General features: G+C 34.6%; 3 pseudogenes; 2 read left to right on the top strand and 1 right to left on the bottom strand.

Moving 5' to 3' along the window:
- Positions 1–2,207: 2,207 nt before the first annotated feature.
- LOC120181818 lies at positions 2,208–4,642 on the top strand (annotated as a pseudogene).
- A 79-nt stretch (positions 4,643–4,721) lies between these two features.
- On the top strand, positions 4,722–8,254 carry LOC120181839 (annotated as a pseudogene).
- A 1,203-nt stretch (positions 8,255–9,457) lies between these two features.
- LOC120181833 lies at positions 9,458–11,623 on the bottom strand (annotated as a pseudogene).
- Positions 11,624–13,775: the final 2,152 nt, after the last annotated feature.

Below are 13,775 nucleotides of genomic sequence, written 5' to 3'. Positions count from 1 at the left end.
ATTGATGCACTAATGGCATTAAATGTTCATTTATTTGAGAGTGCATCGGTACACATTGAACGTGAATCGATGCACACAGCCTAGAAATGATACTTTGAGCACGAAAATCCCTTCATAATCCTCTTAACTCTTCATATTTCACCTCTTTTTATATTCTTAACTCTTATACATCTATTTAAACTAATTAATACCCATTTAATACATCTTAAACTTAAAAATACATTCATCCACATGGAATTCAAGAATCTCACTCAAATTCCAACATGTTCTAAATCTAATTCTAACACTTCGTATATCTTAATTAAATCGATGACAAGTCAAATTCAACCTCCGATTCCAAATATAAACTCTATTTCAAAATTCCATTCAAGAACTCCTAATCTTTAATTCTTCCTACACCCTTCATCTTGTTATTTTAAAACAAATTAAGCTTTCCTTAAGCTTAATTAGCATCTAAGAAGCAAAACCAAACTTAAATATCAGCAAACAATTAGCTCATAAGAAATCTCACCTTTGTTTTGACATCTTCACGTGTGGAGAAAGAAGAGAAGAAGAAAACTTTGGAATCTTGTGTTTTGCTTCATTCTCTTCCACGTATAGCTAATATATCCCTTCTTTAATTATTTCCTTGCAATAACCATTCTATCCTTCAATTCCATCTTCCTTGCAATTTAACCCTATACCAAATTACAATACTATTCAATTATTCTGCTTTAATTACCAAATTCTGAAGTTTTACAATTTAGTTACTAACTCGGTATTGAGGCTGTTACAGTAATAGGTTTCCCAAGTTGCTTCTTCAATGCCATGGTTCCTCCATAACACCTTTACTAAAGGGATTCTTTTGTTCCTTAACTCATTCATATCTCGAGCTATAATTTCGACTGGTTCCTCTGAATAGGTCATGTATGGGTTAACCTCGATATGCTCTAAGGGTATTACATGCGAAGGGTCGGAACAATATCATCTAAGCATAGACACATGGAACACATTGTGATTACGCTCCAACTCTGGAGGTAAAGCTAACCTGTAAGCCATTGGTTCGACTCTCTCAAGTACCTCGTAAGGTCCTATAAAGCGCGGAGTCAACATTTCCTTGCACCCAAAGCGGAGTACTTCTTCCAATGGGAAACCTTGAGGAACACCTTGTACCCAACTACGAATTCAATGTCCTTAAGCTTTAAGTCATGCTTCAATGGAGAACCGACCAATTCGGGTTAGAGGTTCATGGGATGCAATGCATGCTCAAAAATATTTGACAAAACCTATGGGTGAATGAGATCATATTCTATATGGTCAACGAGGTATTGATTTTGGTGGACAATTCTTGTAAATGACATCAATGATGACGTCAAATACCTTAAATACTCGATCATCATATTTCGAAGGTGGAAATCAAAGCGGAGTGATGTTCAATACACCTCATGTTGAAGAAGAAGCAAATGAATATGAGCACTACGTCATTATTATCCGACTACTCGATATCGTCGGGACTTACGGAATTACAAGTATTTTTTATTTTAATTTAGTGATTGTATTAGTTTAAATAACTTTATTATTAATTTGTAATAAATTAGTTGGTAACCAATTATTTTGAATTTTTTTAAACAAAATTCGACGTAAGTAGTAACATCGACGTGAAGAGTTCCATCATCTATATTTTAAAATTTAAAAACCTGCTCGTTGCCCAACGACTATAAACGACTAGTTAATAAATTCACTTAGTATTCATCATGTCAACGTGACGAGTTCTTTTATTTTTTTAAATAATTTAAATAAAATATTTGCTTATTTTTAAAAAATATTTTAATATAATTCGTCACATCGACGTAACGAGTTCCTATAAATATATTAAAATATTAGACCCCACGGGTCACTTACTTCAATCCATTTAAAAATATTATTTGATCAAATTCGTCACGTTGATAGGACGAATTTGTATTGTACTATAACATTTACCGTAGATATTAAAATAAAATTCTAAGTGGCCTAACATGTCAATTAATTATACCACCTCGCCTAATGGGCCAATTTTACCTTTGTTTTTATATATCCGATTTAAATTGAATCGGATCCAAAAAAATCTTACTGTCAACAAAAATTCAGTTCAGGCTGGGTCCAATTCTCCAACAGCAAAACTCAAAAGCCCAAAGCCGAAAAGATTATACCTATATATACCCATAAAAAGTAGGGTTTTGAACACTGAATAAGAGTGTAGCTCTTGCAGCCGTCTGAGCATCGTAGCTTATCAACAAAGTTTCGAACATGGCCGTCGGGTAGTCTTCTCGCTCTCTTAATCTCCGCCATTGTTGAAATATGCTTTCTCTTCTTTCTTAAATATGCTTTGCCTTATATTTGTGTTGTAATGTAGGAAGAACAAGCGGATTTCCAAGGGAAAGAAGGGAGGAAAGAAGAAGGCGTGAGTCTCATTTGAAAATTTTTTATTTTTAACTTTTAATCACGCTTTGGGTCTTTTAGAAATATATTTATTTGTTGAGTGTTGATTCTTTTGTTGGGTTTTTGTTTAGAGCTGATCCGTTTGCCAAGAAGGATTGGTATGATATCAAGGCTCCATCGGTTTTCACTAACAAAAATGTTGGGAAGACTCTTGTTACGCGTACTCAGGGTACCAAGGTTTGTTTTCCCATTTAACTTGTTACATTTGATTGTCATTTCTATAACTTGAGTGGAAATTGGGTTTCGTTCAGATTCTTGGTGAACTTTGTTGCTTGTTTAGTGTTGTATATAATTGTTGATAGGTAAGTTTTTCATGCTATTTGTTGTTTTGCTATCAATGAAATGGTGAATTGCATCTATAAGCTGATTATTATGTTGTATTTTTCTTCTTTGAGGGACTGATTATAGTTCTTGTTAGCTGAAATGCTGCTTCGTTCATTTGATAAACTGTTAAAAGCCTGGTATATTATATTGGCTTAAACTAAAAATAAATCCTTTTTGCTTTAAGTTCCTAATCTATTTTTTGTCAAAAAAATCCTTAAACTATTATATGTAAACATTATAAGTATCTAAACTATTTTTTGTTCAAAATAAGCCCCTAAACTATGCTCCTTTTTGCTTTTTAAGTCACCCCCTAAACTATTTTTTGCCAAAACAAGTACCTAATTTTGTGTGACATGTCAACAGCTAATTGGTCAAAAGAATTTTTTTCTAACTGAAAATATGACAGTACTTGGAACGGTTATGGACTTAAATAAAAAGGAGACATAGTTCAGGGTCTTATTTTAACTTTAGGCCAATTATATTATCAGGCAAATTGGCTCTGCAATGGTCGAAGTTCTAGTTTGTGATGTGTCTGGTATGAAACCTCAATTCATGTTGACCTTTTACTTCATGGATTCCTAGAGGAGGATGTAACATTTGATTATGATAGAAACTCTGGGAAACTATAAGATTACCTTCCAAGGGACTAGTTTTGATAAATTATTAACTTATTTTTTCCTTGTTCTTTTAATTTTGCATTAGTGGTCTGCTTAAGTTATTTAGATACTTTGGTTCCATTTATGCCATCTGGGTTTGGGACCTTGGGTAAATCTTCCTTGTATTTTTATGTGTATTTTAAATGGTTTGACCTTTACTATATTTTTGACAGATTGCTTCGGAAGGACTCAAACACCGTGTCTTTGAGGTTTCACTGGCTGATCTTCAAGGAGGCGACGAAGATCATGCTTACAGAAAGATTCGTTTAAGAGCTGAAGATGTTCAAGGGAAAAACGTGTTGACCAACTTCTGGGTATGTTAAAGTTAAATACAAGTATCTCTTTTTATGCCATTATTCCTTTGTTGTTTTTCTTGATAAATTAACAAATTTGCTTTGTTTCCCTTTTCAAATTTCCAGGGCATGAATTTTACGACAGACAAACTAAGGTCTCTGGTGCGCAAATGGCAAAACTCTGATTGAAGCTCATGTGGATGTGAAGACAACTGACAATTACACTTTGAGAATGTTCTGCGGATTCACTAAGAGACGCCCAAACCAGGTTAAGAGGACTTGTTATGCTCAGTCCGTCAGATTAGACAGGTATAATCGCATTTTGTAATGGATTTTCTCAGCTCGTATGCCTTTATATATTTTAACTTCATTTCACTTACGCTGTATTATGCTTTCTTTCAATTGGGCATTCCCATGATTATTTGAGCAAAGGCATTGTTTTTTAGATACGCCGAAAGATGAGGGATATAATGACTGCCCAGGCAACATCCTGTGACTTGAAGGGATTAGTTCAAAAGTTCATTCCTGAGATGATAGGAAAAGAAATTGAAAAGGCAACATCTAGCATCTATCCTTTGCAGAATGTTTTCATTCGTAAAGTAAAAATCTTGAAGGCACCCAAGTTTGATATTGGAAAGTTAATGGAAGTATGTTTTCGATATACTCTTTTGGCTTTCTCTCCCTGAAAGTTATCAAACTTTCATTGACATATTCCATGGAACCTTGTTATTTGTAGCTGAATAAGATATCAAATCATTTCTGCAGTGTCTGATAAATTTCCCTCCCTTCCATTTATTTAGGTTCACGGTGATTACTCGGAAGATGTCGGTGTAAAATTAGAGAGGCCAGCTGATGAGACAATGGCTGAGGCTACACCAGAGGTAGCTGGAGCTTGAATGATAAGTTATCTTGTTTGTTACTCCTTGGATACTTATGTTCTAGTACGGAACATATATACAGGTTATTTTTAACGGTTCAAACCCTTTCAAACATGAGCCAGCCATTACTCCATGTCAAGGTTTATTTGGTTGAATTACTCGAGGCCACACTATACACAACATTTCATGAAAGCTCGGCTAATAGTAATTTCAATCAAGGTTTAATCAGGTTCGTAATATATATCAACAAGGAGGTTAAGTACAATGATAAAGTAAGTTTGATGAGATTTGACCCTAAAGAAAAGTTGCACAAGTAAAACTAAAAAGGGTATGGGTAAAAAGAGTCCACACATTGCTCATTGCAAGCTTTACACTCTTTTGTAACAAGGCACTAATATTAGTAGGAACATGTTACGTGACATCTAATATATGTTTTATAATTTTTAAAAAATTAACAAAAACTTATAGATTTTTGGATTTTAAAGTTATTTTATGAATATTCTTGATGTTTTTAAATTTAAAATATATCACTCTTACAGTGTTATAAAATTTTTAATAAAAAAATAAAGAAAAATTTATACATCAATTAAAAATTAGAAATTTAACTGAATAAAAAATTAAACACCATATTAATCGTACATGGGAAAAAACCAGCCAGGATGAATTCGGGCCTTATTTTTATCAGCCCAGTCTTATAATATTATACCACTGTGTATAATTCCATCTAATTGCAGAGCAAATCGAAAAGCCATAAGTATGCAGAAGAGAGAGCAGGGTAATTAGGTGGTGCGGCGGCTGGCAACGCAGCACACCGCCGAAGAGAGGCGACCATTTGGAAGCACAGCTGCTAGCATAGCCTCCGCCTCCGCCGCTGATTCAGCGGCTCCGTCCACTCTCCTCGTCCTTCCCTCCAAATCCACAACTCCTTCTCTGGTAAAGCCTAACTAATTAAAATCAAAGAAACAGCGGACCGTTCACTATTTTAATTAGCATTTTTTGCTTTATTGAAATTAATTTCGTAGTAATTTCATCTTAAGGTTGGAATAGTAAATTTGTTGTTGCTACTTGTAGTAGAGCAGAACAATAAAAGGATAGTTCTAGCGCTTCAAAGTGGGTTGAAGAGTGAGTTAACTGGGCTTTGAACACTCTCACATTGCTCTCTTTCAAAGAGAAAGACGATATCCGTAAAGATGCCTGCTTGGCCAAAGTTCCGGGCCTGCTCGATGCTCTTCTTGAAATTGTAGGTTCTTTTTACGTCTTGGTGAACTTTAATTTTATGTTTTGATATAAATTGGTCCCATTTTTTATAATATATAAGAATAAGTTCTGTATTTGATAAGATGGTTATGATTTGGAGCAGATAGACAATTGGCGTGATATAGCATTGCCTAAGGAAATAGAAAGGGACACAGGGCTAGAACATCGGTTTCAAATTCTGTTGTAACAGGATTTGGCAATGAGTATGAGGCATTGGATCGAATTCCTTGCTGCCGCAGTCTGGGTAGGCTTGAACACTGTTTTGTTGTCGTATTGTTGGTTTTTATGTAGGAGGAAAAAATCTTGGACTGTTTTTATGCTATTACAGTTTGGGGTCAGGTTCTTCTGCTGCTGAAATACCTGGGCAAAAGAATACAAGTAAACGCCGTCGTTCGGAGTGGTGTTTGATGAAGATGGTTTATTTAATCTGGATGACGAGGGTCGAGCAGAAAAACAGCAGTGTGCTGTTGTGGCTTCGAATATTATACGCAACTTTTCTTTCATGCCAGAGAATGAAATTGCCATGGCTCAGCATCGGCATTGCTTGGAAACTGTTTTTCAGTGTATAGAAGATCACATCATAGGTAGATGAGACTACCATTCCCATTTTTTTATCTAGTCCTGTATAGTTTAGTGTTTTGTTTGTATGTCTCTATACTATTCAAAATATACTTTTTTATTTTATGGTAGGGTTCTAGAATTTTAGATGTAGAATGTAGATATTTATTAGCTCATTGAATAGACAGGGATGATCAGGATCTTGAATCATCCCATCAGATGCCACATTCCTGAACAGTTTGCTAGACTAATAGTATAGAAAGGAAAATTATTGTTTTTCTTAAATGGTCTTGAATGTGTGCTGTTGAGGTACTGTGTTCATCAAAGGTGAATCATCTGTAGTGGAATGAGAACTCTGATATATTCTTGCTATTGAAAATATTTTCATTTCTTGTTTTTATTTCCCCTTTCTGCTTCTACAAAATAGCCTGCCTTTCTTGTGTGCGTAATGGTATTTCCCCCCCCCTAATGTTTAGTTGCATGAGTTACGTTAACTCTTTCAATCTGTCTTAATGTGCTTTCTTAAGAGCTATTTTCTTGACAGAGGATGAGGAGCTTGTCACAAATGCCATTGAGACAATTGTAAATTTGGCTCCCTTGCTTGACCTTCAAATTTTTAGTTCTCCAAAGCCATCTTACATTAAAATAACGTGAGAATCGGATCTACTTTATTGCCTGCGGGCATTTTTCTTTTCTAATTCCTAACTTCTGGTCGTTGATTACATCTTCTCTTTTACCAAACAGAGAAAAAACTGCAGTTCAAGCTATAATGGGGATGCTAGGATCTCCCGTCAAAGCCTGGCACTGTGCGGCTTCAGAATTTCTTGGTCGCATGATTATAAACCCCGATAACGAACCTCTCCTCCTCCCTTTTGTTCCTCAGGTAAAGCATTCTGCTCGAATATTTTCTCAATTAAATGTCTCATCGTGATATTAATAGTAAGACAAACTTGATGATTAATTGCAGATGTACAAGCGATTGGTAGATATTTTGAGCTTGCAAGCATTTGATGCACAAGCTGCTGCCATTGGTGCACTCTATAACCTTGTCGATGTCAACATGGACTGCAGGTTGAAGCTAGCTAGTGAGAGATGGTAAGCTTTTGTTTTCATTTTTAATTTTGTGCAATGACATAGTGATGGTGACTGCCGATAATACATAGTCATGTTATTATTGAAGTTTACAGCAGAAAGGGCTATCTTATTCATGTACAATGTTCACCCAATTTAGGGCTGTTGATCGTATACTGAAAGTGATCAAGACACCACATCCAGTGCCAGAAGTCTGCCGGAAAGCTGCAATGATAATAGAGCACCTTGCATCTGATCCTCAGAACCGGACATTGCTGTTAGCTTATGAAAATTCTTTTGCAGAGATACTGTTTTCAGATGGTAGACATTCTGATACCTTTGCGAGAATTTTGTTTGAACTGACTTCAAAACCAAACAACAAAGTTGCAGCAGTGCGTGGAATTTGGGGGATGTAATCAAGACCCTACGATTTCGATGGTTCAACTCTAATTGACTGTTCTATCTGGACATGACCTAAGCTAACTGGTGCAAACGGGCTGTAGAAAGGTTTTGCCTTATCAATTTTTATGTTGCTTGTAGTTTTGAATTGGTCTTAGAAGTTTTAAACCTAATGAAGCTACATATAGTCTTTGGTGTATGTGTAGCATTGCCATGCCAACGAGTGCTAACTGAGTTGAGCACTTCGCGAGCAGCTCGAGTTTAGCTGGGTCAAAACTTGGTCAATGTTTGACTTTGCTCAAACTCGAGCTTGACTCGAGATCTTAATGAGTTTAGTCGGGCAAGGTTCAACTTGACGATAAATTTAAGAGCAACTCGTTAATTTTTTTATATATATATTTTATAATTAATTAAGCATTGTTGAACATTTTCTTAAGAATGATTGTTATATGTTAGTTAAGTGTGTTTATGGATTGTTACTTTTGTTGTAATATGGTAGTTTGGTATATTTGTCGATTATTATTTTGAAGTTTAGACTTTGAAATTGTTTCGTGTACTTTTTTGATTTTTTTTGTTTGTTAAACTTGTCTGTTTATCTTTATATTAAGATTTATTTGGTATTATTAGATTTTAGATATATTTTTAAAAAAGAAGGTAACATCTTTGGCGAGCTCCACGAGTAATGAATTTTTTTATGAGCACGAATCGAGTAGAATTTTATTGGGTTTAACTAACAATGAATCGATTATATCCCCCTCGAGTATGTACACCGCTCTGTAGGGATTGATGCACAAGGTCGGTTGGTCCTGCACTTCGTTAAGCATATGATTTTGAAGTCGAGGTTCTTTCCATGGAAACCGTTGCTTCACAATCGGACTGAGGAAGTTCTGTCAACCATGTGTGGGAGTCCAGATCACCAGAAATGGTATTTGTTTTCTATTTCCATCTAAGAGAAATACCTTTAGAAATTGTAACCCTTGTTTGTCCTTTGAGGAGAAATGGACGATCTATGATCCGCGGGGTGAGGTGATTTGAATCTGTGGCGTAGACGATCCAATCTTGACTTGATATTGAAAATTCGGCTTAACCATTCGTGAAGTTCTAGTTTCATTAGATTGCTTTATTAACTTCGATTTTTATCTGCATTGTGATCATTTAGTTTGAGTTGAGTTGTGACATCTTTGGTTTTCTTTCAAATCAGCACATAAATATTTTGGAGCAAACACTTAATTATTTGAAATGAGATATCAAAAAAGTTGTGATTTAGGATTTAACCCTATATATTAACCTTCATATTTAATCAGTCCGTCATCAGTTTTAAAATTAGTTATTTAAGTATTTACACGTATGTCATCATACTTTATTTAAGTTTAATTAACCTTAATAATTTCAAATCACTTTAATATAAACTAATCTTTTTAATAAATAGCATCATATATCATAACATATACTACGGTTCATTTCTTCAACCCTTACACTGATAGAATCATTGGTCCATGATAATTAATACATACTAAACTAATGGACGCATGACATATGACTTATGAGCATTGCAGGCAAGTGATTAATATGCAATGGGAGCCACTTTAGGGACTTGCACAGGAAATTGGTCGATTTCACCGATCCAAGGATTCCTCTCCATCGTTGGATCTATTGTTTTCAGCGCACGCCAAACACAAGTGTTGCACTTGAACCCTGATCCGAACCCTAATTGCCACACCCTATCACGTTTCTTGATCCTTCCCTTGGCTTCCGAATAAGCCAATTCGTACCACAAAGTGCTGCTCGAAGTGTTCCCGAACCTGTAAAGAGTCATCCTGGAAGGCTCCATGTGCCATGGATGGAGCCCCAAGCTCTTCTCGAATGCGTCCAACACGCCTCGTCCTCCAGCATGGATGCAAAAATGCTCGAAAGCGAACATGAAATTCGGCACGTACGGCTTTATCATCTTCATTTTTAGGGTTTTCCTCAAGAATAATGTGACAAGAAATAGGAGCTGTTCCGAAACGGGGAGAACTGATGGTCCTAGTGCTGTGATGTTCGCTTTGAGTGCCTCGCTGGCAACGACTATGAGGTCTTTCGACAGTGAAACGCCGACTTCGTTAGCTTCGTCTTCTTGTTGGCTTACGCAACTGTAGCTCCTGTCATCGGCACCGGTATGAGTTCGAAGGGATTGAACAAATTCGTACTTGGAATGACGTCGATCGGATGATCGATTTGATAGAAGAATTGCGGCACCTCCCACGCGAAATAGACAATTCGGGATGAGCATCGTGCGATTGTTGCCTTTGTACCAATTGTTCGTCAGGTTCTCCGTACTTACCACTAAAGCGTATGAGTTGTGATGCACCTGCATGCAGAAAGGAGCTAGCGTTGAATTTTATGCGGGAAAAAATTATTAATAGAGAATGAAAATATCTAAAATATATGAAAATTTAAAATTTTTAAGGTAACACACTATCTTAATAACCCTTTCACTTGGTGTTTTTAGGCGTAATAACAAAAGATGGATATCTTTAACGTTTAACTAAATAATCATTTTTATTATTTTTTGAAGTATTTTGACTCGTAACGTTTTATTTTAGGGCAAAAAAAACCCTTGGTGTATGGAAATTATTAGTCAACAACTGACCAACACCTCAAAATGTGGCTTTTTTTCCTAAAATGAAATGTGGGGCCAAAATGCGCAAAAAAAAATAAAATAACTATTTCGTCAAATTTGATAGGTCTTTTTACACTAAAATGAAACGTTAAGACCAAAATTAGATATTGACACAAGGCGAGACAATTTGATTTTTTGGTCGTCCAGCCCTGAATTGCTAGTTTTTCTCTCGTCCTGAATTCACCCTGATTTTTAGATTAAAATCTTGACATCACTCGATTCGAATGTATTACTATTTTTAAATAATTAAAATAAAATATTTATAATTAATTATTATATTTTAAATGGTTAAAATAATAAATTTCTAAAACCTTAAATATATTATGCATATAAAGATAAATTAATAGGCAACGATTTTTCACATTAATCAAAACCCCGACCTGTAAAAGTTGTCTGGCAAGGTCTACCGAAATAATCCCGGCACTGCAACCCATTCCACCAAGATTATAGCTCGCAACACTCTCTCTAAGCTTGTAGTGATTAACGATGGCAGCCGTGAGAGACGGCGATGGATTGAACAAACTGCTATTCACCACCACAATCCCTATATCCCTCGGCTTCACCTCGTCTTCCCCAACACCTCATCGATCGCCCCAAACACCACCGTCTCGGTTTCATTTCTCGACCCTACCATCGTCTTCATTATCGGGAATTGCATGACCGTCGTCGATCCGTAAGTCCTTTGACCAAAACCAGATCTCTCCATGATTTTCTTCTGAAACCCTAAACTATCTTCCGTGAAGAACTCACTTCTTTTGCATATCTGCATGAAAAGTTCTTTGCTCACCATTGTGTCATTTCCAGGCTTGAAACACGAGAAATTCACCAGGTAAACACTTGTTGGACGACTCATGGAGTAAATGGTGGCTAAGCAACCGATGGCGATCGACGACGACAACGTCGCTGAATTACTGAAGCTAAGATTTTGAATCAGCTGGACCAAAGATTGGATTGCAGCAAATGTCGGAGTGTGGGTTAGATGAGGGTCATAGCAGTGAGATAAAAAACATTGGAGATCAAGAAATGGTAACCAAGCTTCACATATTTGACCCCAAAAGATTCAATTTTTCATTCATCATGATTGATGGTGGGAGCTAGGCTAAGTTGTACAAAGTTGAACGGTAAAGAGACTAGGAAATTAATTTATAGGGCAGTTTGTGATAGGGACAATACCACATTGATATCAATTATAAGGTAAAACATGACTATTATTTCTCTCATCACCTTGTTTTGCCAGTAATTACATCAAAAAGAAATGTTGTTTTGAACCTATTCAACAATAACCTAGCACAAATCAACTTACCTCAATAGTTAAATGAATCGTTATTATTTTTAGAGGTCATGAGTTCGAGCACCAACAGCCGCATCAAAATGATTGAACTTTTATTGTCAAATAATTGAGACTATTTAAAACTGATATTATCTTATAATCATCTTAATTTAATAAAAAAAAAACCTAATATGTTATTTTAATAATTTTAGATCTTATATTGATACAAATATAATAAGGATAAAATGATTTATACTAACCCATATATATATATACACACTGACATAATACTTGGACAATATTTAGTATGGATGATTAAGAAAATTGAGAAAATAATTTGAATCATATTATGTGGTTCAATTCGGTTTGAATTTTTTATTTTATGGTTCGATTTAAATATTTCATTTTACAATTTAGTTTGATTTTAACTTTTTCATATGAAACTTGTTTATTCCAAATTAAATCTATTTTGAATTTATTTTAAGACACTTAAATAAATAAAGTTCTAAAACTAATAATATTATTTTTATGAATTTAAACTTGTGTGTTTGCATAATATTTAAGTTTGAAGTTTACTTTTTTGGATGTTTAGTTTGAAAAATGGTGAACAATTAAAAATTACAAAATCAAATTGAAATGAACCAAATTGAACAAAAAATTGTAGATTTTATATCATTCGATTTTGATCCTATTTTTAGAAAAATCGCATAATGCAATTCGGTTCATTTTTTTTTATCAAAAGCACTGAATTGAACAAAATCAGATACACTCTTAATATTTAGAGATTATATAAATTAGACACACATTTATCGTCATATCCAATTTGTAATTTTACCTTTTTATTATTTATTTTTCAAGTGATTCATAAACTAGTCGGCTCTGATACTCGGCCGAGATATTTGATAATCATTCCCTCTCTTTTTCTTTTGTTATTTTCTGAAATTTTGTGTATTTTTTATCGGATCATTCGAGAAATCTTAATATTTTAACTTCTGATCTAAAAATTTTATTATTTAAAGTTATTAAGGATTTATCTTGACTCCAAACTTCTGCATTCTCCATCGTATATTTATAGATAAACATGTTTTTTTGTAGCATCGTTGGATGTTCTTTATCTCCATGATTGTATGGGGGTTTTAATGGTCGCAAACTGCCTGTTAGCTCGACCTATTATTTAAAAAATACAATTAAAGTTAAAATGACCCCTCAAAAGCACCAAAATAAAAATACAAACTTCATCCATACGGGAACTTTGAATGAAAAAATATAGTTGAAAACAAAAGATTCCATTGTGTTCCATTTTAGTGAATCATGAATCATTTGGTTTGATGTGGACCTTACTTTCTTGGGAGTCCTATATTTCATGCCTATCGAGCTGAAACTTATTGTTACTATAAGGATGAATCGAGGCGTCCTGATTACTGTTACTCGAAAGGGTATTCGTTTTCCTAACTTTTTGATTTTTCAATAAAGATTGTCTTTTGCTTATGGAAGATATATTTAAAGTGTTTCCATGTTAATAGTAATGGTATCTCCATAAAGATTACAAGACCCACGTGAGTGTTATATATCATTACTTGATACAAAATTTGTTAGCTTTTGGGTTTCATTTTTATAGGTTATATCACGAAAAAGGAAGGAGAAATGTGAAAAGGGATTGTTTTTTTTTTTGGCCAAAGCGATTTATATTAGTTTATGCATGTGTGTTTGAAATGTAGAACTTGTAAGAAAACGTAGAAGAAGCCAATATGTAATAAATAAGAAAATGTGATTTGGGTATTCTTGCTAACTCATAATGGAAACGAGAGCGATACGGTGGTTAAAGGTGTTTGTAGTAGTGTAAAAGTAGGGCGGTTATATGAATTTGTGAAAGGGGAAGTCGACCATGGAATATTTGGTTTATATTTAATGAGATGAATTGATTGATTTTGGTCAGTTAAGTTGTAAGAT

This window comes from Hibiscus syriacus, unplaced genomic scaffold (assembly GCF_006381635.1).
Source record: "Hibiscus syriacus cultivar Baekdansim isolate YM2019G1 unplaced genomic scaffold, ASM638163v2 tig00112536_pilon, whole genome shotgun sequence".
Lineage (NCBI taxonomy): Eukaryota > Viridiplantae > Streptophyta > Magnoliopsida > Malvales > Malvaceae > Hibiscus > Hibiscus syriacus.
The sequence above is the reverse complement of the archived record's forward strand: the minus strand, read 5'-3'. Positions and strand labels throughout refer to the sequence as shown.